The sequence below is a fragment of the Mesocricetus auratus genome, unplaced genomic scaffold (assembly GCF_017639785.1).
Source record: "Mesocricetus auratus isolate SY011 unplaced genomic scaffold, BCM_Maur_2.0 Super-Scaffold_100046, whole genome shotgun sequence".
NCBI lineage: Eukaryota > Metazoa > Chordata > Mammalia > Rodentia > Cricetidae > Mesocricetus > Mesocricetus auratus.
The window spans coordinates 105528-131258 of record NW_024429223.1 but is presented as its reverse complement, the minus strand read 5'-3'; positions in this window follow the sequence as shown (position 1 = coordinate 131258).

Here is a 25731-nt window from a genome sequence, read left to right as displayed (position 1 = left end):
GAGATTCTTGTGTGATGTATTATAGTCCTGTGAGATGTTACAGAGTCCCGTGTGAGGTCACAGAGTCCCGTGTGAAGTTACAGTGTACTGTTTGAAGTCACAGAGAATTTAATGATGTCAGAGCATCCTGTGTGATGTTACATTATCTGGTGTGATGTTGCAGAGTACTGTTTGAGGTCACAGAGCCCTGTGTGAGTTCATAGTGTCTTATATGAAACAACAGAATTCTGTGTGCTGTTACAGAATCCTGTATGATGTCACAGAGTCTCCTGTGAGGTCACCGAGTTGTGGATGATGTCACATTGTCCTGTGTGAAGTCCCTGAGTCCTGTATGAAGTGCCAGAGTCCTGTGTGAAGTTAGAGTCCAGTGTGACATCAAAGAGTCCTGTATGAAGTCATAGAATCCTGTGTGAAGTCAAAGTTTCCTGTGTGGTATCGAGTCCTTTGTGAAATCACAGTGTCTTAAATGTAGTCACAGAATCCTGGGTGAGGTCGCAGAGGCCTGTGTGGAGTCATAGAATACTTTGTGGAGTCATAGAGTACTGTGTGAAGTCAGAGAGTCCTCTGTGGTGTCACATATACCTGTGTGAGGTTACAGTGTCCTGTGTGAAGTTGTAATGTCCTGTGTGAAGTTGCAATGTCCTGTGTGAATTCACAGAGTTTTTATGATGTCAGAGATTTCTTTGTGATCTGTTAGAGTCTTGTGAGATGTTACAGAGAACTGTGTGAGGTCACAGAGAGCTGTGTGAAGTCACAGAATACTATTTGAAGTCACAGAGACTTCAATGATGTCAGAGAGTCCTGTGTGATGTCACAGAACACTTTTTGATTTCACAGAGTACTGTTTGACATCACAGAGACCTGTGTAAAGTCACAGAGTCCTTTGTGAAATCATAGAATCCTGTGTAAAGTCAAAGTGTGCTCTATGAAGTCAGAGTCCTTTTTAAATTCACAGTGTCCTATATGTAGTCACAGAGTACTGTGTGAGGTCACAGTGTCCTGTATGAAGTCGCAGAGTCCTGTGTGAAGTCACAGTTTCTTGTATGTATTAATAGAGTTCTATGTGAGGTCACTGTCTCTTGTGTGAAATCACAGAGTCCTTTATGTTGTCATATTGTTCTGTGTAATGTCTCAGAATCCTGTGTGGTATCACAAAGAACTGTATGATATCACAGAGTTTCGTGTGAGGTTACTGAGTCCTTTATGATGTCACAGAGTCTGTGTGGAGTAACAGGTACCTGTATGATGTTACAATGTCCTGTGTGAATTTGTAGTGTCCTGTGTGAAGTTTCAGAGTCTTTTATGATGTCAGAGAGTCCAGTGTGATGTCATCGAGTCATGTATTATATCACAGAGTCCTGTGTGAGGTCACAGAGTCCTGGGTAAAGTCACAGAGTCCTGTTTTATGTCACAGTGTCCTGTTGAATTCAGAGTACTTTGTGAGTAGTCACAGAGTCCTGTGTGAATTCAGTGTCCTGTGTGAAATCTGAGATTCCTGTGTGAAATAACAGATACCTGTATGAGGTTACAGTGGTCTGTGTAAAGTCATAGTGTCCTGTGTGAAGTCACAGAGACTTTTATGATATCAGGAGGTTCTGTATAATGTCAAGAGACATATATGATGTCACAGAGTCATGTGTGAAGTCACTGAATCCAGTATGATGTCACAGAGTCCTCTGTAATGACATAGTGTCCTGTGTGCAGTTACGGAGTCTTTTATGATGTCAGAGAGTCCAGTGTGATGTCTCAGAATCCTGTGTGGAGTCATAGAGTTCTGAGTGAATTCATATTGTCTTGTGTGATGTCACAGATTCCTTTGTGAAGTCAGAGATACCGGTATGAAGTCACAGATACCTGTATGAGGACAGTGGTCTGTGTGAAGTAATAATGTCCTGTGTGAAGACACAGAGTCCTGTATGAAGTCACAGATTTCTTTGTGAAGTTACAGTCCTGTGTGATGTCAAAGAGTCCAGTATGAAGTCACAGAATCCTATGTGAAGTCAATGATTTCTGAGTGAAATCAGTCCTTTTTGAAGTCACAGTGTCCTGTATGTAATCACAGAATCCTGTTTGAGTTCACACTGTCCAGTATGAAGTCGCAGAGCCCTGTGTGAAGTTACAGTGTCCTGTGTAATCACATAGTTTTTCATGAAATCAGAGTGTTCTGTGTGATGTCACAGAGTCCTGTATGAGGTCCCAGAGTCTCCTGCAAGGTCACTGCATCCCTAATGACTTCACAGAGTCCTGTGTGATCTAAGAGAGTCCAGTTTGAAGTTACAGAGTCCTGTATGAAGTCACAGAGTCCTGTCAGAAGTTACAATACTGTGTAATGTCAAAGTGTCCTGTATAAATTCATAGAACACTGTGTAAAGTCACAGATTCCTTTGTGAAATCAAAGTCCTTTGTGAAGTCACAGTGTCCTGTGTGTAGTTACAGAGTCCTGTGTGAGGTAAAACTGTCCTGTATGAACTCGCAGATTCCTAAGTGAATTCTCAGATTCCTGTATGAAGTCATAGAATCCTCTGTGAACTCACAATCCTGTGTGATGTCACTGAATCCTGTGTGGAGTCATAGAGTCCTGAGTGAATTCATAGAGTCTTGTGTGATGTCACAGATTCCTGTGTGAAATCAAATTGTCCTATATGTAGTCACAGAGTCCTGTGTGGGGTCAACGAGTCATGTGTTAAGTCATAGTGTCCTGTATGAAGGCACAGAGTCCTATGTGATATTCCAGAGTCCTGTGTGAATTCAGAGATTTCTGTTTGAGGTTAGAGAGTGCTGTGTGAAGTAACAGAGTCCTGTGTAATGTCACAGGGTCCTGTGTGAAGTCAGAGTTTCCACCGTGAAATCAGAGTGTCTTTTATGATGTCAGAGAGTCCAGTGCAATGTCTCAGAGTCCTTTTTAACTCACAGTGTCCTGTGTGATGTCACAGTGTCCTATTACATTCAGAGTCTTGTGTGTGTGGTCACAGAATCCTTTATGAAGTCATAGGTCGTGGGTGAACTCACATTCCTGTGTGATGTCACAGAGTACTGTGTGAAGTCTTAGAGTCCTGTGCGATGTCACAGAATTCTGTGTGAAGTCACAGTGTCATGTATGTATTAATAGAGTCTTGTGTGAGGTCACTTTGCCTTGTGTGAAGTCACAGAGTCCGTTATGATGTCATATTTTCCTGTGTAAAGTCTCAGAATCCTGTGTGATATCACAGAGTCCTGTATGATATCACATAGTCTCCTGTGAGGTCACTGAATCCTGTATGAAGTCACAGAGTCCTGTGTGAAGTTACAGTCCTGTGTGATGTCAAAGAGTCCTGTATGATGTCATAGAGTCCTGTGTAAAGTCACAGTGTCCTGTGTGAAGCCAGAGATTCCTGTGTTATGTCTCAGAGTTCTGTGTGAGGTCACAGTGTCCTGTGTGAAATCACAGAGTCCTGTGTGCAATCATAAAGTACTGTGTTGAGTCATAGGATAGTGTGGGAAGTCACAGATTCCTGTGTGAAGTAAGAGAGTCCTGTGTGAAGTCACAGTATCTTGGGTTAAGTCACAGAGTCATGAAGGAAATCACAGAGTCCTGTGTGAAGTTACAGTCCTGTGTGATGTCAAAGAAACCTGTATGAAATCACAGATTCCTATGTGAAATCAGAGAGATTCTTATGTGAAATTACAGTGTCCTGTATGAATTCATAGTGTCTTATATGATGTTACAGAGTACTGTTTGATATCACAGAGTCCTGGGTGAAGTCCCAGAGTCATGAATGAAGCTACAGTGTCCTGTGTGAATTTACAGTCCTTAGTGATGTCAAAGAGACCTGTATGAAGTCATAGAATCCTGTGTGAAGACACAGTTTCCTGTGTGAAATCAGAGTACATTTGAAGTCAGTGTCTTTTATGATGTCACAGAGTCCTGTGTGAATTCAGATTCCTGTGCGAAGTCATAGAATCCTGTGTGAAGTCACTGTTTCCTGTGTGAAATCAGAGTCCGTTGTGAAGTACACAGAGACTTTGATGATGTCAGAGAGTTCCGTGTGATGTCACAGAGCCCTGTGTGAAGTCACAGAGACTGTGCAGTGTAATAGAGACCTTTGTGAAGTCCTAGAATCCTGTGTGATATCACAGTGTCCCGTATGATGTCAGAGATTCTCGTGTGAGGTCACTGATTCCTGTGTAATGTCACAGATTCCATTGTGAAGTTACTGTCCTGTGTGATGTCCCAGAGTGCTGTGTGAAGTCACAGTGTTCTGTGTAAAGTTGGAGATTCATGTATGAAGTCACAGAATCCTGTGTGAAGTCATAGAGTCCTATGTGATGTCACTGATACCTGTTCAATGATACAGTGTCCTGTGTGAAGTCACAGTGTTCTGTGTGAAGTGAAAGTGTCCATTGTGAATTCACAGAGTCTTTTATTTTGTCAGAGATTCCTGTGTGATATTTCACAGATACCTGTTCAATGATACAGTGTCCTGTGTGAAGTCAGTGTTCTGTGTGAACTGAAAGTGTCCATTGTGAATTCAGAGTCTTTTATTTTGTCAAAGAGTCCTGTGTGATATCTCACAGTCCTGTATTGTGAGGAGCCGCCCTCGCTATCGCTATTGCCGTTAGAAGATGGCGCTGACATCTGCTGTCAGTTGGAGTTAACCGTTAGAAGATGGCACTGACATCTGCTGTCAGTTGGAGTTAACCGTTTAAGCTGTGCCTCTCCCGTGGCATCATCTGGGGTGATGTGCAAACCACCAATCCCGGCTCTACACGTCTCACTCGGAGCTCCTAGGCTTATATAAGGGGCTGGGTTTCTTAGCTTGGGGTCTCCCTCTAAGAAGCTGATCATCTATCTCTCAAGATGCATTAAAGCTTTACTGCAGAAGGATCCGAGTGTTCTGCGTCGTTCTTGCTGGCGAGACGGTAGCGCGGGACATCTGGTGCCGAAACCCGGGAACTCTTCAACATCGCCGGCGCCGCGGGAGACCCCTCGGAAGACGGGGCGGATTCAGAACTGCAGGGACGTAAGTTCAGAGAGGTATGCTTTATCCTGAACACCCCCTTTCTCGACTTTGGCCTTAGTTTGTCATCACCGTGGGACGGGTCAGTGGAGGCTTTGGTGCTAGTCCTGTTTGTCCTTCTCCTTCATCGTGGCTGGTGCTGACAGAACGGTGCTGTCAGTCTGGTGCTGTCAGTCTGGTGCTGTCAGTCTGGTGCTGTCAGTCTGGTGCTGTCAGTCTGGTAACGGAGTTGAGCGCCGTTTTTAGATAAGCCGCCAGCGCGATGGGGTTGTCACAGTCAGTGGTTACTGCCCTACAGACTGTGCTAAAACAAAGAGATCTTAAAATTGCACCACGAACACTTCAAAATTTTGTGAAGGAGGTAGATAGAGTGGCACCATGGTATGCTTGTTCCGGGTCCCTCACTGTGGCCTCATGGAACAAGCTAGGTAAAGAACTAGACAGGAAGCATGCAGAAGGAGATCTCCACTTAGGTACCAAAGCCATTTGGAAGCTAGTTAAAAACTGCTTGGAGGATGAGGCCTGTCACCCTGCTATAGTAGAAAGTCAGGGAACCTTAGAGGAAGTTCAGGATAGCATGTCAGAAACTGAACGGAGTGAGAGAATGGGAGCTCGCAAAAGGAAAGACATGTCTAAGAAAAAAGGCCCTCCCCAAGAAGTTAAGAAAGGGGGAGAGAGAGAAGGGAGTGATCATTCACCCCCTAACAAATCTAAGAAAAAGAAAAAGCCAGAATCTAGTCTATACCCTACAGTAGAGCTAGAAGCCTTGGAGCTAGATAATTCTGATTCTGACACTCTGTATTCTAGCGAAGAAGGTGGTCTAGAGGAGGAGGTGGCACGGTATGAGGAAGAAAGATATCACCCTGATAGACACCGGCCACTGAAAACAAAAATGAATGTGAGGCCACCGCCTATAAATCCGGCGGGCTCACGCCCCTCAGCGCCTCCGCAGTATGAGCTTCGGCTGAATACTGGTACTGACTCCTTTTTACCTTTAGAGGAACGGAGAAAAATACAAGTAGCTTTTCCAGTATTCGAGAATGCGGAAGGCGGAAGAGTACATACCCCTGTAGATTACAATCAAATCAAAGAATTGGCCGAATCCGTTCGTAATTATGGGGTCAATGCTAACTTTACCACATTACAGGTGGAAAGGCTTGCTAATTTTGCCATGACTCCCACTGACTGGCAGACGACAGTGAAAGCAGTGCTTCCCAACATGGGACAATACATGGAATGGAAGGCTCTCTGGTATGATGCAGCCCAGGCACAAGCTAGAGTTAATGCCACGGCTGAAGATGAGAATCAGAGGCAGTGGACATTTGAAATGCTGACAGGTCAGGGTCAACATGCCCTTAATCAAACCAACTACATCTGGGGTGTCTATGGTCAGGTGTCGGCCGCCGCTATTAAAGCATGGAAGGCCCTCACAAAAAGGGAGAGTCCAGTGGACACCTTACAAAGATTGTCCAAGGACCCCAAGAGCCATTTTCAGACTTTGTGGCCAGAATGACAGAGGCCGCCAGTCGCATCTTTGGTGATTCAGAACAAGCTATGCCCCTGATTGAGCAACTTGTCTATGAACAAGCAACCCAGGAATGTCGAGCGGCTATCGCCCCTCGCAAAAGCAAAGGTTTACAAGATTGGCTCAGAGTGTGCAGGGAGCTGGGGGACCCCTAACCAATGCAGGACTAGCTGCCGCCATTTTACAAACGCACAGGTATAGAGATTTATCTAATCGAAAAGCTTGTTTTAATTGTGGGAGAATGGGGCACCTTAAGAAAGATTGTCAAGCCCCTGAAAGAACAAGAGAATCGAAGCTTTGCCATCGTTGTGGTAAAGGTTATCATAGGGCTAGCGAATGCAGGTCAGTCCGGGATGTAAAAGGGAGGCTTCTGCCCCCTATTGAAGAACCCAAGGTACCCCAATCAAAAAACGGGTCACGGGGCCCATGGTCCCAGGGCCCTCAGAAATATGGGAACCAATTTCAGAAAAGCAATCAAGAGGAAGTAGAGGTTTCCGAGGAACCCCCGGAATGGACTTGCGTGCCGCCTCCGACTTCTTACTCATGCCCCAAATGAATGTTCAACCGGTCCCAGTCCATTCCCCTGGACCTTTGCCCCCTGCCACCATTGGGCTTATTCTGGGCCGTGGCTCCTTAACTTTACAGGGACTCATTATATATCCTGGAATTGTTGACCCGTATCATAAAGAGGAGATTCAAGTTCTCTGTTCTAGCCCTCGGGGTGTATTTTCTATAAAGCAGGGAGATAGAATTGCACAACTGGTGTTGCTGCCCTCCCTCGGGGATGGAGAAACCTACACTTTACAAAAAAGGGCTATGGGATCTTCTGGAAGTGATTCAGCCTATCTGGCTATACCCCTAAATGAGAGACCTACAATAAAATTGTTAATTAATGGAAAAGAATTTGAAGGGATAATGGATACGGGAGCAGACAAAAGCATTATTTCACTCCATTGGTGGCCGAAGTCTTGGCCCACTGTTGTTTCATCTCATTCTCTACAAGGTCTTGGATACCAGTCCTCTCCTGCCATCAGTGCCTCAGCCTTAACCTGGCGGAATGCTGAGGGCAAACAGGGATGTTTTACCCCCTATGTGTTGCCACTCCCTGTAAATTTATGGGGACGGGATGTGTTACAAGCCATGGGCATGACCCTAACTAATGAATACTCCCCCCAGGCATCAGCCATTATGGCAAAGATGGGGTATACAAACGGTAGAGGCTTGGGTAGGCAAGAACAAGGCAGAATAACACCCATTACGCAACACGGAAATCGGGGTAGAAAAGGACTGGGTTTTATTTAGGGGCCGTTGAGGCTTCACGACCCATACCATGGAAAACAGAGGAGCCGTTATGGGTCTCTCAATGGCCTCTATCCTCTGAAAAATTAGAGGCTGTCACAAGATTAGTGCAAGAACAGGAACGGCTGGGGCATCTAGAGCCTTCTACCTCCCCATGGAATACACCAATTTTTGTTATTAAGAAGAAATCTGGGAAGTGGAGATTACTCCATGACCTGCGGGCCATTAACAATCAGATGCATCTTTTTGGCCCTGTTCAAAGAGGCCTTCCTTTGCTTTCTGCACTTCCTCAAGATTGGAAGCTTATTATTATAGATATTAAGGATTGTTTCTTCTCTATTCCACTTTACCCACGGGATAGACCAAGGTTTGCCTTCACTATCCCTTCTCTTAATCATATGGAACCAGACAAGAGATTTCAGTGGAAGGTACTGCCGCAAGGCATGGCCAATAGCCCAACAATATGTCAGCTGTATGTGCAGGAGGCTTTGGAGCCAATTAGGAAGCAATTTACATCTTTAATCATGATCCATTATATGGACGATATTCTTATTTGTCACAAAGAGTTAGATGTTTTACAAAAGGCTTTCCCCATGCTGGTGGCTGAATTAAAACAGTGGGGATTAGAGATTGCCTCAGAAAAGGTTCAAATTGCAGATACAGGCCTCTTTTTGGGCTCAATGATTACTCCCAAAAATATAGTTCCTCAGAAAATAGAAATTCGCAAAGACCACTTACAAACATTAAATGATTTTCAGAAACTTCTGGGAGATATAAATTGGTTGAGGCCCTTTTTAAAAATTCCATCTGCTGATCTAAAACCCCTCTTCGATCTCCTGGAGGGTGAGCCTCATATCTCCTCACCCAGAAAATTTACCCCTGCCGCCCACCGAGCCTTACAGATGGTGGAAGAGGCCTTACAGGAAGCACAATTACAACGTATTGAGGAGTCACTACCTTTTAGTCTGTGTGTTTTTAAGACAGCTCAATTGCCAACTGCAGTCCTGTGGCAACATGGACCATTACTTTGGATTCATCCAAATGCTTCCCCTGCTAAGATTATTGACTGGTACCCTGATGCTGTTGCACAGCTCGCGCTTCGCGGAATAAAAGCAGCTGTTACACATTTTGGCAGGGATCCTGATTCCTTGATTGTGCCTTATACTGCTGCACAAGTTCAGACCTTGGCAGCCACATCTAGTGATTGGGCAGTTTTAGTTACTTCCTTTTCAGGACAAATTGATAATCATTTTCCAAAGCATCCAATTTTACAGTTTGCCCTAAACCAGGCTATAGTGTTTCCACAAGTGACAGCTAAAGACCCACTCCCAGATGGGACTGTGGTGTACACTGATGGATCAAAAACTGGTATGGGAGCTTATGTGGTCAAGGATAGGGTTATATCTAAACAATATAATGAAACTTCACCTCAAGTTGTAGAATGTCTGATAGTACTGGAGGTTCTTGAGGCTTTTCCAGGACCCCTCAATATTGTATCAGATTCCTCTTATGTGGTTAATGCAGTTAATCTCCTTGAGATAGCTGGAATAATAAGATCCTCCAGCAGAGTTGCTAACATCTTTCAAAAGATACAAGCTGCCTTGTTAAATAGGAGATTTCCTGTTTTCATTACCCATGTCCGAGCACATTCTGGACTCCCAGGTCCCATGTCCTTAGGGAATGACTTAGCGGACAAGGCTACAAAGCTGGTGGCCGCTGCCTTGTCTACCCATGCACAAGCAGCAAAAGAATTCCATAAGCGCTTTCATGTGACGGCTGAGACCTTGCGCCGTCGTTTTGCTCTATCCAGGAAAGAGGCTAGGGAAATTGTTACTCAATGCCAGAATTGCTGCGAATTCTTACCTACTCCCCACATGGGAATAAACCCACGTGGCATTAGACCATTGCAGATGTGGCAGATGGATGTTACTCATATTCCCTCTTTTAGAAGGCTTCAATATGTTCATGTTTCTGTTGACACCTGTTCTGGCGTAATGTTCGCCACACCCCTAACAGGGGAAAAGGCCTCATATGTGATTCAACATTGCCTTGAGGCCTGGAGTGCTTGGGGAAAACCCAGAATTTTAAAAACAGACAATGGACCAGCATATACCTCTCAAAAATTCCGACAGTTTTGTCGGCAAATGGATGTTACCCATCTAACTGGCCTACCTTATAACCCTCAAGGACAGGGCATTGTGGAACGTGCCCATCGTACACTCAAATCATATCTGATTAAACAAAAGGGGAGTATTGAGGATGTTCTACCCTCGGTACCAAGAGTTGCTGTATCCATGGCACTTTTTACCCTTAATTTCTTGAACTCTGATGCCCAAGGCCACACTGCGGCCGATCGCCACAGTTTAGAGCCTGATAGGCCAAAAGAAATGGTAAAATGGAAAGATGTCTTGACTGATCTCTGGAAAGGCCCGGATCCTATTCTTATAAGATCCAGGGGAGCTGTGTGTGTTTTTCCACAGGAGGAAGAAAACCCCCTGTGGATCCCTGAAAGACTCACTCGAAGAGCTCCTTCACAACTCCAGAATAAGAAGGATGGAGGCCAAGTGGGTGATGAAGACTCTCCTACTCGGGATGATGGTTCCTAGTATGATGGGAGAGTTACGGTGGGCCATCATGTCTACCTTCCCCTACCGATGCCAGTGATGCAGAATGCCCAGGTGTTCCCTAGATTTTTCACAACTAATAGAGAGTTGGGGCTTGCCTTTTTGCCTTTAGATCCTCAGATACAGAGTTTTCAGGATGAGAGAACCTTGTCATTAGTAGGAAGCTTGTGCTTTACTGTGATTTCTTCATTAAAGGATAATTTTATTCATATGGATCCAGAAAGATCTAATGCTAATCCTTTTGAATTAATGGAAGCTGTACTGATCTTTCTCCTATGATAGTGAGAAGGGACAGATTACTTTTGATTGGAAAGGGGCATTAGGCAACAGTCTGAGTGAGGGACAGAGCTATGGATCATCTGATTGGTCCTCCTCCAATGTTAAGTATACCCCTTTTAAGAGAACTAATTATTCAGCTGCCCTTTATTTGGGTTGTGAGTAATGATACCTTAGGTAAGAATCAGAAAGAAATAAATTGCTCTGCTTAGAATTGTTTTTATGCATTATGCTGGAATGCTATTAAGCACCCTTTTGCTTTGGTAATGCGCATGCCTCGATTTGTTCCAGTTCCTGTTGAGACGCCAAGTAATTTGAGTTTGTTTAGGGAAAAGCGAGATTTTTGGGATCTCTGCTATTATTGTGGGCCTGATAGCCACCGCCGCGGTTACTGCTTCGGTTACCGCCTCGGCCCTTGCACTTTCTGCCACTGTGCAGACAACTCAAACCATTAATGAACTATAGGCCACTGTGACCATGGTCCTAGATAAACAGGCCACTGCCAATTCTCAGATACAAGGAGGCCTGATGTTGGTAAACCAACAGATTAATTTGGTTCAGGAACAATTGGATATATTGTGGCAGATGGCCCAATTGGGATGTGAACAAAAGTTGCCTGGCCTTTGTGTCACTTCAGTACAATATGAGAATTTTACAAGAGCAGCTAACCTGTCACAAGCTCTGTCTCAACATTTATTACAGAATTGGACTTTTGAGTTTGAGCAGACACTCCGTGAGTTGAGAATGGCGATCCTGCAAGTGAATTCGACGCATCTGGATCTTTCTCTGATGGAAGGCCTCTCCTCCTGGATTTCATCTGCATTTTCTTATTTTAAGGAATGGGTGGGGGTAGGATCATTTAGCCTAGTTCTCTGCTGTGGAATAGTGTTGATGCTTTGGATGGTGTGTAAGCTCAGAGCCCAAACAAAAGAGACAAAGTGGTGGTGGCACAAGCACTTGCTGCCTTAGAACACGGAGCCTCCCCTGACATTTGGTTAACCATGTTAAAGCAATAGGTCGCTGGCCTCCCAGCTCTTGCACCCCACGAGGCTAGTCTCATTGCACGGGATAGAGTGGGTAGGCTTCAGCAGCCCAAGGAGTTGCAAGGCTAAGCACTGCACAGGAGAGGTCTGCGGTATAACGACTTTCTCCTGGGAGATAAGTCATCTTGCATGAAGGTTCTATGTCATGATCTCCTTCCCCCAGAAAAACGACATCGGACTGGTCAGGGCTCTCTCTGGGGATAAGACCCTGGAGAGGAGCTTTGTACATGTTCCGAATTTGCACATGGGGATTTGACCTCTATCTCCACTCCAAAGTTGTGGGTGTCCTATTGCTTCAAAAATAAATGAATAGGGGGAGATGTGAGGAGCCGCCCTCGCTATCGCTATTGCCGTTAGAAGATGGCGCTGACATCTGCTGTCAGTTGGAGTTAACCGTTAGAAGATGGCGCTGACATCTGCTGTCAGTTGGAGTTAACCGTTTAAGCTGTGCCTCTCCCGTGGCGTCATCTGGGGTGATGTGCAAACCACCAATCCCGGCTCTACACGTCTCACTCGGAGCTCCTAGGCTTATATAAGGGGCTGGGTTTCTTAGCTTGGGGTCTCCCTCTAAGAAGCTGATCATCTATCTCTCAAGATGCATTAAAGCTTTACTGCAGAAGGATCCGAGTGTTCTGCGTCGTTCTTGCTGTTGAGACGGTAGCGCGGGACACTGTATGATGTCTTGTGTGAAGTCAGAGTGTCCTATGTGCCATCACAGTGTCCTGTGTGGAGTCAGAGACCTGTGTGAATTCAGAGAGTCCTGTGTGAAGTCAGAGTCCTCTGTGAGGTTGCAGAGTCCTGTGTGAATTCGCAGAATGTGGTGGGATGTCAGAGCATCCTTTGTGATGTGACAGACTCCTGTATGATGTCACAGAGTCTCATGTGAGGTCACAGAGTCATGTGTGATGTCATAGTATATTGTTGATGTCAAAGTCCTGCGTGATGTCACAGAGACCTGTGTGAGGTCACAGAAACGTTTATGATGTCAGAGAATCCTGTGTGATATGTCAGAGTACTGTATGATGACACAGAGAATTGGGTGATGTCACTGATTCCTGTATGATGTTACAGGGTCCTGTGTGAAGTCACAGAGTCTTTTATGAACTTAGAAAGTTCTGTGTGATATCACAGACTCCTGTATGATGTCACAAAATGTATTGTGTGGTCCATGAGTCCTTTGTGATGTCACAGAATCCTGTGTCATGTCAGAGAGTCCTGTGTTGGGTCATAGAGTCCTGTGTGAAATCTTAGAGTCTTGGGTGATTTCACAGAGGCATGTGTGAAGTCATAGAATCCTGTATGTAGTCACATTGTCCTGTATGTAATCATAGAGTCCTGTGGTAGGTCACATTATTTTCTATGAAGTCGTAGAGTCCTGTGTGAAGTCACAGACTCCTGTATGAATTCATAGAATCCTGTGTGAACTCACATTCCTGTGTGAGGTCACATTGTCCTGTGTGAAGTCACAGAGTCCTGTGTGAAGTCACAGAATTTTGTGTGAAGTCATAGAATCCTGTGAGAACTCACATTCTTGTGTATTGTCACAGAGTCCTGTGTGAAGTCATACCATCCTGTGTGAAGTCATACAGTCCTGTGTGCTATCAAATACTGTGTGAAGTCACAGTTTCCTGTGTGATGTCACAGAGTGCAGTGTGAAGTCACAGAGTCCTGCATGTTGTCACAGAATTTTGGGTGAGATCAGTGTCTTTTGTGAAGTCACAATGTCCTGTGTGAAGTCACAGAGTCTTTTATGATATCAGAGTGTCCTCTGTGATGTATCAGTTTCCTGTATGTTGCCACAGAGTCTCTTGTGATGTCACAGAGGCCTGCGTAATATACCAGTGTCCTTTTGAAGTCAGAGTCCTGAATGATGTTACAGAGTCATGTGTGATATCACCGTGTCCTGTTGAAATCAGAGTCATTGGTTATGTCACTGAGTCATGTGTGAAGTCACAGTGTCCTGTGTGAAATCAGAGTGTTCTGAGTGAAGTCAGGGAGTCATGTGTGAAGTCACAGTGTCCTGTCTCAGATTACAGTGCACTGTATGAGGTCACAGTGTCCTGCGTGAAGTCTTATAGTCTTTTATGATGTGAGAGAGTCCTGTGTGATGTCTCAGTGTCCTGTGTGAGGGTCACGGAGTCCTGAGTGATTTCTCAGAGTACTGTGAAGTAACAGAGACCTGTGTGAGGTTTCATTGAACTGTATGAAGTTGCAGAGTTCACAATGAAGTCACAGAGTCCTTTGTGAAGTCATAGTGTCCTGGGCGATGTCACAGTGTCTTTTATGATGTCAGAGAGTCCTGTGTGATTTTTTAGAGTCCTGTGTGAAGTCACAGTGTCCTATGTGAAGTCAGGGATTCCTGTGTAAAGTCAGAGTGTCCTGTGTGAAGTTACAGACCTTTGTGATGTTACAGAGTCCTGTGTGAAGTCTTAGCTTCCTGTGTGATAAAATAGAGTGCTTTGTGAAGTCATAGAATCCTTTATGAAGTCACAGTGTCCTGTGTGAAGTCAGAGCTTATTGTGAAATCACAGTGTCCTGTATGTAGTCACAGCCTCCTGTGTGATGTCACAGAGTCCTGTGTGAAATCATAGAGTCTTGTGTGAAGTCACAGAGTCCTGTTTGGAGTCATAGAGTCCTATGTGAAGTCATAGAATCCTTTATGAAATCACAGTGTCCCATGGGTTGTCAGAATCCTTTGTGAAGTCACAGGTGTTCTGTATGTAGTCACAGAGTTCTGTGTGAGGTCACAGAGTCCTGTATGATGACATAGAATCCTGTGTGAACTCACATTCATGTGTGATGTTAAAGAGTACTGTGTGAAGTCACAGATTCCTGTGTGGAGTTGTAGAGTCCTGTGTGAAGTCTTAGAGTCCTGTGGGATGTCACATAGACCTGTGCGATGTCACTGTGTCTTGTGTGAAATCAGTGTTCTATGTGATCTCACAGAGATTTTTATGATGTCAGATTTTCCTGTGTGATATCTCAGAATCCTGTGTGATTTCACTGACTCCCGTATGATATCACAGATTCTCATGTGAGGTCACCGAGTCCTGTATGATGTCACAGTCCTGTGTAAAGTCACAGCATGTTGTGTGAAGTCACAGTGTCGTGTGTTGAGTCTAAGAGTCCTGTGTGAGTTCACTGAGTCCTTTATGATGTCACAGAGTTCAGTGAGATGTCGTAGAGACCTGTGTGAAGACTATGTCCTATGTTGGATTATAGGGTCATATGTGAGGTTAGAGTCCTTTGTGATGTCACAGGGTCCTTTGTGAAGTCAGAAAATCCTTTCTGAATTCACAGTGTTCTGTGTGAAGTCAGAGTCCTTTGTGAAATCACGGTGTTCTGTATGGAGTCACAGAGAACTGTATGAGATCACAGAGTCCTGTATGAAATCACAGAATCCTGTGTGAAGTCACAGATTCCTGTGTGAAATTACAGTCCTGTGTGATGTCAAAGAGTCCTGTATGAAGTCATAGAAACCTTTGTGAAGTCACACTGTCCTGTGTGAAATCAGTCCTTTTTGTAGTTACAGTGTCCTGAATGTAGTCACAGAGTCCTGAATGACATCACAGAGTTCTGTGTGAAGTCATAGTGTCATGTACAATGTTACCGAGTCCTGTGTAAAGTCACAGTGTCCTGTATGAAGTCACAGAGTCCTATGTGATGTCACAGAGTCCTGTGTGAAGTCAGAGATTTCTGTGTGAAGTCACAGCTTCCTGTGTGATGTCGCAGAGTCCTGTGTGAGGTCACAGTGTCCTTTGTGAAGTCACAGTGTCCTGGGTGACCTCACAGAGTATTTTATGATATCACAGATACTTGTGGAATGTCGCAATATCCTGTGTGAGTTCAAAAAGTCCTGTGTGAGATAACAGATTCCTGTGTGATTTCATAGCATATTTTATGGTATCAGAGAGCTCAGTGTTTTGTCAGAGTCCTGTGTGAGGTCACAGAGTCCTGCTGAAATCAGAGTCCTGCGTGATATCACAGAGTCCTGTATGAAGTCATAGAATACTGTGTGAACTTACATCGTGTGATTTGTGTGATGAGACTGAGTCCTGGATGATGTCACAGAGTCCTGTGTGATATAACAGATTCTTTGTGAAGTCACAGAGTCCTTGTGAAGTCAGATTCCTGTGTGAAGTTACAGTCCTGTGTAATTTCAAAGTGTCCTGTATGAAGTCATAGAATCCTGTGTGAAGTCAGAGTTTTCTGTGTGAAATCAGTGTCCTTTGTGTAGTCACGGTGTCCTGTATGTAGTCACAGAATCCTTTGTGAGGTCACAGTGTCCTCTATGATATCGCAGACTCCTGTGTGAAGTCACAGAGTCCTGTATGAAGTCATAGAATCCTGTGTGAACTTATAATCCTCTGTGAATTCACAGAGACTTATGTTGGGTAATAGAGTCCTGTGTGAAGACTTAGAGTCCTGTGTGATGTCACAAAGTCCTTTGTGAAGTCTTAGCTTCCTGTGTGAAGTCACAGATTCCTGTGTGGATTCATAGAGTCCTGTGTGATGTCTTAGAGTCCTGTGTGATGTCACATAATCCTGTGTGAGGCCACTGTGTCCTGTGTAAACTCACATGTCATGTGTTAACTCACAGACTCTTTTATGATGTTAGATTGTCCTGTGCAATGTCTCAGAATCCTGTGTGAAATCACAGAATCCTGTCTGATCACTGAATCCTGTGTGATGTTACAGAGTCCTGTGTGATGTCACACAGTCCTGTGTGTAGTTACAGAGTGCTGTATGTAGTCACAGATTTCAGTGTGAAATTCCAGTCCTGTGTGATGTCAAAGAGTCCAGTATAACATCATAGAATCATGTTTGAAGTCACAGTTTTCAGTGTAAATCCTGAGTGAGGTCTCAGAGTCCTGTGTGAGGTCACAGAGTCCTGTGTGAAGTCACAGTGTCCTGTGTGAAGTTACAGTATCCTATGTGAAGTCAGAGTCCTGTGTGAAGTCACAGTTTCTTGTATGCAGTCATAGAGTCATGTGTGGAGTCATAGTGTCCTCTGTGAAATCTTAGAAGCCGGTATGAAGTCACAGAATACTGTGTGAAGTCAGAGAGTCCTGTGTGAAGTCACAGATACATGTATGAGGTTACAGTGTCCTGTGTCAATTCTTACTGTTCTCTATAAAGTCACAGTGTCCTGTGTTATGTCACAGAGTCCTGTGTGATGTCAAAGGGTCCTAGAGTTCAGTGTGAATTGTTAGAGTTCTGAGGGATGTAACAGGGTCCTGTGTGAAGTCATGGAATTCTGTATGAAGTCACAGGGTCCTGTGTGAAGTCAAAGTCCTTGTGAAGTGACAGTGTCCTGAATTTAGTTGCAGAGTACCTTGTACGGTCACAGTGTCCTGTGTGAACTCACAGAGATTTAATGATGTCAGATTTTCCTGTGTGATGTGTCAGAAACCTGTGTGATTTCTCAGAGTCCTGTGTGAAATCATATAATCCTGTATGAAGTCACAGAGTCCTCTGTGAAACCAGATGTCCTGTGTGAAGTCACAGTGTAATGTGTAAAGTCACAGAGTCTTTTAAGAAATCAGAGAGTTCTGTGTGATGTCACAGAGTCCTGTATGATGTCACAGAGTCACTTGTGAGGTCACTGAGTCCTGTATGCTGTCACAGAGTCCCATGTGTTGTTACACAGACCTTTGTGAAGTGACAGTGTCCTGTATGTAGTTCCAGTGTCCTGTGTGAGGTCACAATTTCTTGTGTGAAGTCACAGTGTCCTAGAGGAAGTCAAAGAAATTTTTTATCATTTTTCATTTTAAATAGCTTGTTTTACATGTCAATCCCAGTTCCCTCTCCCTCCCCTCCTCCCGCACTCCCCTTCCCCCCCCACCCTCCCACCCCATTGTCAAATCCTTCCACATAGGGGATATCTAGAGTCTGTCATTTTACTCTGGGTAGGATCCAGGTACTCCCCTAAGAGTACAGGCTGAGAGAGCATCCCTCTTTGTGCTATAGGCACACGAAGACTGTTTGTATACCAGGGATAGACACTGATCCACAGCTCAGGTCCCCATAGGTTGCCCAGGCCTTCTCGCTGACACTCACATTTGGGGGGGTCAAGATCAGTCCCATGTTGGCCTCCCCACTGTCAGTCTGGGGTCCAAGAGCTCTCCCCTGTTCAGATCAGCTGTCTCTGCTGGTTTTGCCAGCCCATTCTTTGCCAATTTGCTCATCACTCCTCTCTCTCTGTCACTGGGTTCCTTGGGTTCAGTTCAGTGATTAATTGTGTGTTTGCCTCTGCTTCCATCAGTCACAGGATGAACGCTCCCGCATGGTTATAGACATCAAGTTCATTATCAGGAATGGGCATTCGAGGTGGTCTCTCCATTATTGCTTAGCTTGCCAATTGGTGTTATTCCTTTAGATTACTCGAGGTCTCTCTGGTGCCTGATCTGTATTTGATCCTATGATTCCCTCTTCCCCCTATTCTACCCCCACCCCCTCAACTTCCTGTTCCCCCATGACCAACTCTCTTCCTCTTCACACCCTTTCTTCTTCCCAGGTCCCACTCCCCCCCACCCATTGCCGAGTTCCCCATCCATTCAGGGGATCTTGTCTCAATCCTCTTCTCTTGGGTACTATGCATATATGCATATCTTTTAGGGTCTTTCCTGTTTCCCAGACTCTCTATCAGTGGATGTGCAGACTGCCACTATCCTGATCCATGTATAAAATCCATATATGAGTGAGTACATACCATGTTTGTCTTTTTGCGACTGGGTTACCTCACTCAGGATGGTTTCTTCCAGTGCTATCCATTTCCCTGCGAATTTCAAGATTTCATTGTTTTTTTCAGCGAAGTAATACTCCATTGTGTAAATGTACCACATTTTCTCTATCTACTCTTCAGTTGAAGGGCATCTAGGTTGCTTCCAGGTTCTGGCTATTACAAATAATGCTGCTATGAGCATAGTGGAGCAGATGCCCTTGTTGTATGAGCTTGTCCCCTTTTGGATATATGCCTAGGTGTGGAATCGCTGGGGCTAGTGGTATATTAATTCCCATTTTCCTGAGGAATCTCCATACTGATTTCCAAAGAGGCTGTATGAGTCAGCACTCACACCAGCAGTGGAGGAGTGTTCCTCTCTCTCCACATCCTCTCCAGCATAAATTGTCTTCGGTGTTTTTTATTTTAGCCATTCTGACAGGAGTAAGATGGTATCTCAGAGTTGTTTTGATTTGCATTTCCCTGATGGCTAAGGATGTTGAGCACTTTCTTAAGTGTCTCTTGGCCATCTTAGCCTCCTCTACTGAGAATTCTCTATTTAGCTCTGTACCCCACCTTTTAATTGGATCCTTTGGTGTTTTGGAGACTTGTTTCTTGAGTTCTTTGTAAATTTTGGAGATTAGCCCTCTGTCAGATGTAGGGTTAGTGAATATCTTTTCCCATTCTGTGGCCTGCCTTTTTGTCTTTTTGACTGTGTCCTTTGCCTTACAGAAGCTTTTTGGTTTCAGAAGGTCCCATTTGTTAATTGTCGATCTCAGTGCCTATGCCACTGGTGTTATGCTTAGGAAGTGGTCTCCTGTACCAACTCGTTGAAGAGTATCTCCCACTTTCTCTTCTAAAAGTTTCAGTGTGGCTGGATTTATGTTGAGATCTTTGATCCATTTGGACTTAAGTTTTGTACAAGGTGATAAACATGGATCTATCTGCAGTCTTCTGCATACCAGTACCCAGTTATGCCAGCACCATTTGTTGAAGATGCTTTCTTTTTTCCATTGTACAGTTTTAGCTTCTTTGTCAAAAATCAAGTGTTCATAGGTGTGTGGGTTAAAATTAGAGCTTTCTATTCGGTTCCATTGGTCTACCTGCCTACTATTTCTGTGCCAATACCAAGCTGTTTTCAGGACTATAGCTCTATAATAGAGCTTGAAGTCAGGTATGGTGATGCCTCCTGAAGTTCCTTTATTGTATAGCGATGTTTTAGCTATCCTGGACCTTTTGTTTTTCCATATAAAGTTGATTAATGTTATTTCCAGTTCCTTGAAGAATTGTGATGGAATTTTGATAGGGATTGCATTGAATCTGTAGACTGCTTTTGGCAAGATTGCCATTTTTATTATGTAGATCCTACCAATCCAAGAGCATGGGAGATCTTTCCATTTTCTGGTATCTTCTTTGATTTCTTTCTTTAAAGACACAAAGTTCTTGATATACAGGTCTTTAATTTCCTGGTTAACATTATCCCCAGATATTTGATGCTGTTTATGGCTATTGTAATGGGTGATGTTTCTCTGATTTGTTTCTCAGTCACTTCATCATCTGTATATAATAGGGCCACGATTATTTTGAGTATACCTTGTATCCTGCCACATTGCTGAAGGTGTTTATCAGCTCTAGGAGTTCCCTTGCGCAGTTTTTTGGGTCAATTATGTAAACTATCATATCATCTGCAAATATTGAATATTTGACTTCTTCTTTTCCTATTTGTATCCCCTTTATCTCCTTTTGTTGTCTTATTGCTGTAGCTAGAACTTCAAGTACAATATTGAAGAGATATGGAGAGAGTGGGCAGCTTTGTATTGTTCCTGATTTTAGAGGAATTGCTTTGAGTTTCTCTCCATTAAGTTTGATGTTAGCTGTTGGTTTACTGTATATTGCTTTTATTATATTCAGATACGTTCCTGTTATCCCTGATCTCTCTAGGACCTTTATAATGAAGGGGTCCTGGATTTTGTCAAAGGATTTTTTAGCATCTAGTGAGATGATCATGTAGTTTTTCTTTTGCAGTTTGTTTATATGGTGGATTACATTGATAGATTTTCTAATGTTGAACCATCTCTGCATTCCTGGGATGAAGCCTACTTTATCATGGTGGATGATTTTTCTGATGTGTTCTTGAATCTGGTGTGTGAGTATTTTTGCATCGATGTTCATGATGGAAATTGGTCTATAGTTCTCTTTCCTAGTTGTGTCTTTGTGTGGCTTGGGTATCAAGGTAATTGTAGCCTCGTAAAAAGAGTTCGGGAGTGAGCCTCCTGCTTCTGTTGTGTGGAAAACTTTGAGGAGTATTGGAATTAGGTCTTCTTTGAATTTCTGGTAGAATTCTGTACTGAAGCCATCTGGGCCTGGGCTTTTTTTGTTTGGGAGACTTTTGATGACTGCTTCTATTTCATTAGACTACAATCCTATGGCTAGAGAGTCTGTGAAACAGAAACTTCATTTAGCGGCTGATCAAAGAAGAGTCAGTCTCCCTTAGTTAAGTACTGAGCTGAACTCAAGAAAGCCAGTAACAGAGAGGGAGGACTGATGATCAAAGGGATTAAGACTGGGCTGGTTTAACCCCCAGAAACAGCTGACCAGACAAAGGTTAACTCTTGAATCCCAGGCATCAGCCTGGGAATCTTGCATGGGACTGATCAAGACCCCCTGAATCTGGGTGTCAGTGAGGAGGCCTAGGGAATCTATTGAGCCTTGGGCAGCAGATCAGTACCCATCCCAAGTATACACACGGACTTTGGACTCCCATAGAACGATGTGAGGAGCACTCTCACCCTGAACTCTTGGGGAAGGATCTAGGCCCTGCCCTATATGAAATGACAGACTATGGACACCCCCATGGAGGGCCTCACCCTCCCTGGGGGAATGAGGGGATAACGGGGGGTTGGGGGGTGGGCACGAGAGGAGGGTAGGGAATGGGAGAGGGACCTGGAACTTACTTGTGAAGCAACCTCCTTTCTTACCTAAACTTAAACTGGAAAATAAAATACATGAAAAATAAAAAAAGACACAAAGTTCTTGATATACAGGTCTTTAATTTCCTTGGTTAACATTATCCCCAGATATTTGATGCTATTTTGGCTATTGTAAAGGGTGATGTTTCTCTGATTTGTTTCTCAGTCACTTCATCATCTGTATATAATAGGGCCACTGATTTTTTTGACTTTACCTTTTATCCTGCCACATTGCTGAAGGTGTTTATCAGCTCTAGGAGTAAACTTGCGGTGTTCTTTGGGTCAATTATGTAAACTATCATATCATCTGCAAATAGTGAAAGTTTGACTTCTTCTTTTCCTATTTGTATCCCCTTTATCTCCTTTTGTTGTCTTATTGCTGTAGCTAGAACTTCAAGTACAATATTGAAGAGATATGGAGAGAGTGGACAGCCTTGTCTTGTTCCTGATTTTAGAGGAATTGCTTTGAGTTTCTCTCCATTTAGTTTGATGTTAGCTGTTGGTTTACTGTATATTGCTTTTATTATATTCAAGTGCGTTCCTGTTATCCCTGATCTCTCTAGGACCTTTATAATGAAGGGGTCCTGGATTTTCTCAAAGGCTTTTTCATCATCTTGTGATATGATCATGTGGTTTTTCTTTCACAGATTGTTAATATGTTGGATTACATTGATAGATTTTCTAATGTTGAACCATCTCTGCATTCCTGGGATGAAGCCTACTTGATCATGTTGGATGATTTTTCTGATGTGTTCTTGAATCCGGTTTGTGAGTATTTTATTGAGTATTTTTGCATCAATGTTCATGAGGGAAATTGGTCTATAGTTCTCTTTCTTAGTTGTGTCTTTGTGTGGCGTGGGTATCAAGGTAATTGTAGCCTCGTAGAAAGAGTTTGGCAGTGAGCCTCCTGCTTCTATTGTGTGGAATACTTTATGGAGTATTGGAATTAGCTCTTCTTTGAATTTCTGGTAGAATTCTGCACTGAAGCCATCTGGGCCTGGGCTTTTTTTGTTTGGAAGACTTTTCATGATTGCTTCTATTTCATTAGGGGTTATAGGTCTGTTTAGATTGTTTATCTGTTCTTGATTTAGTTTTGGCAAGTGATATCTATCCAAGAAATTGCCCATTTCCTTTAAATTTTCAAATTTTGTGGAGTACAGATTTTCAAAGTATGCCCTCATGATTCTCTTGATTTCCTCAGAGTCTGTTGTTATGTCCCCTTTTTCATCCCTGATTTTGTTAATTGGCATGCTCTCCCTCTGTCTTTTGGTTAGTTTGGACAAAGGTTTATCTATTTTGTTGATTTTCTCAAAAAACCAACTTTTTCTTTCATTGATTCTTCTCAGTGTTTTTCTGGTTTCTACTTGATTGATTTCAGCCCTCAAAATGATTATTTCCTGGCATCTGCTCCTCCTGGGGGAGTTTGCTTGTTTGTGTTCTAGAACATTCAGCTGTGCTATTAATTCTCTAGTATGACTGTTCTCCAGTTTTTTCATGTGGGCACTTAGTGCTATAAACTTTCCTCTCAGCACTGCTTTCAAAGTGTCCCATAAGTTTGTTTATGTTGTGTCTTCATTCTCATTGAAATCGAGGAAGTCTTTAATTTCTTTTTTTATTTGTTCCTTTACCCAGGGATGGTGCAATTGTGCATTGTTCAAACTCCATGAGTTTGTAGGGTTTCTGCCATTTGTGTTATTGTTGAATTCTAATGTTAATGCATGGTGGTCTGATAAGATGCAGGGGGTTATTCCAATTTTTTTGCATCTGTGGAGATTTGCTATGTTTCCTATTATGTGGTCAGTTTTAGAGAAGGTTACATGTGGTGTCGAAAAGAAGGTATATCCCTTTGTATTTGGGTGGAATGTTCTATAGATGTCTGTTAAACCCAGTTGGGTCATAACTTCTATTAGTTCTTTTGTTTCTTTGTTAAGTTTCTGTCTGGAGGTCCTTTCTAGCGGTGAGAACGGAGTGTTGAAGTCTCCTACTATTAGTGTGTGAGATTTTATGTGCATTTTGAGCTTTAGTAATGTTTCTTTCATGAATGTAGGTGCCTTTGTATTTGGGGCGTAGCTGTTTAAATTTGAGACTTAGTCTTGATGTATTTTTCCTTTGATGAATATGAAGTGTCCTTCTTCATCTGTTTTGATTGTTTTTAATTTGAAGTCTAATTTGTTAGATATTAGGATTGTTACACCCACTTGTTTCTTGGGACCATTTGATTGGAAGATCGGTGATCCTTCTGTGTGCTTGATTTATTTTTAGTGTATTTATTTTGTGTACTTTCTCCTCCCTTTTTCTTTTGGTGTTTTGTAAAGTGTGATTATATATTGCCAGTGTCTTTGTGAATGTAGTTATCTTCCTTGGCTCTAGGTTTTCCTTCTAGCATTTTCTGTAGAGCTGGATTCATGGATACGTATTGTTTAAATCTGGCTTTGTCATGGAATACTTTGTTTTCTCCATCTATGGTATTTGAGAGCTTTGCTGGATATAGTAGTCTGGGCTGGCATCCTTGTTCCCTTAGTGTTTGTAGGACATCTGTCCAGGATCTTCTGGCTTTCATCGTTTCCATTGAGAAGTCAGGTGTAATTCGGATAGGTCTGCCTTTGTATGTTACTTGGCCTTTTTCTTTAGCTGGTCTTAATATTTTCTCTTTACTCTGTAGGTTTGATGTTTTGATTATTATATGGCAAGGTGACTTCTTTTTCTGGTCGAGCTTATTTGGTGTTCTGTAAGATTCTTGTACTTTCATAGGCATATCTTTCTTTAGGTTAGGGAAGTTTTCTTCTATGATTTTGTTGAATATGTTTTCTGTACCTTTAAGTTGAAGTTCTTCACCTTCTTCTATACCTATTATTCTCAGGTTTGGCTTCTTCACGGTGTCCCATATTTCCTGGATATATTGTGTTAAGGATTTGTTGGTTTTGAGATTCTTTGGTTGACGACTCTATATCCTCTAATGAGTCTTCAACACCTGAGATTCTCTCTTCTATCTCTTGTATTCTATTGGTGATACTTGCATCTGTAGTTCCTGATCGTTTATCCAGCTTTTCTATTTCCAGCATCCCTTCATTCTGTGTTTTCTTTATCTTTTCTATTTCAGCTTTCAATCCTTCAACTGTTTGAGTTGTTTTCCTTAATTTTTTTGTTTGTTTTTTCTTGGTGCTCTTTAGATTCTTTGAGAGATTTGTTTATTTCTTGAATTTTTCCCCCATTTCATGGATTTTTTTGTTTGTTTTTTCTTCTATTTCTTTAAGGGATTTCCTCGTTTCTTCTTTGAGGGTCTCCATCATCTTCATGAAATAATTTTTAAGGTCTGTCTCCTCTTCTTCGTCTATGTAGTGCTTTTCAGGTCTTGCTGGTGTTGGATCCCTGGATTTTGGTGGGGTCATGTTGATGTTTCTATTGCTGAGTGATCTTTATTGTCTTCTTCCCATCTCTTTTTTCAGTGGGTGCTGGTGGGGTCTTTCCGTCTCCACTGGTCTTCTTCCTTCCTGCAACTGAAGCTGGGGATTCTGACATGGAGTTTGGGTCCTGGTAGGGCTGATGTCTTTCCTGAAGCTGTACTCGCTGGGGTTGGGGTCTTGGAAGGGCTGATGTCTTTCTTGTGTGGGCTGGTCTTCTGGATGCCAGGAGCGGCCTGGAAGATCAATGGGGATGGGTAATGGGCTGGCGGTCCCCGCCGGAGACCCAATCTCACCTGAAGCTGGACTCGCTGGGGTTGGGGTCTTGGAGGGGCTGATGTCTTTCCTGTGGAGTCGGGTCTTCTCGTCAAAGAAATTTTTATGGTGTCAGAGAGTCCTGTGTGCTGTCGCAGAGTCCTGTATGAGGTCACAAAGTCTTGTTTGCAGTCACAGAATCCTATGTAAGATCACAGAGTCCTGTGAGATATCACAGCATCTTTTATGATGTCAGAGAATCCTGTGTGATGTCTTAGAGTCCTGTGTAGTGTCACAGTGTCCTATGTGTGGTCACAGAGTCATGCGTGAGGTCACAGAGTCCAGTGTGGAGTCATAGAATCCTTTGTGAACTCACAGTTTCCTGTGTGAAATCAGAGTCCTTTGTGAAGGCACAGAATCCTTTATGAAGTCACAGAATCCTGTGTGAATTTACATTCCTGTGTGATTTCACAGAGTCCTGTGTGAATCCCATGGAATCCTGTGTGACGTCACAGAAATCTGTGTTGTCTTAGAGTCCTGTGTAATGTCACATAGTCCTGTGTGAAGTCATAGAAACCTTTATGAAGTTACAGTGTCCTGTATGATGTCACAGTGTCATGT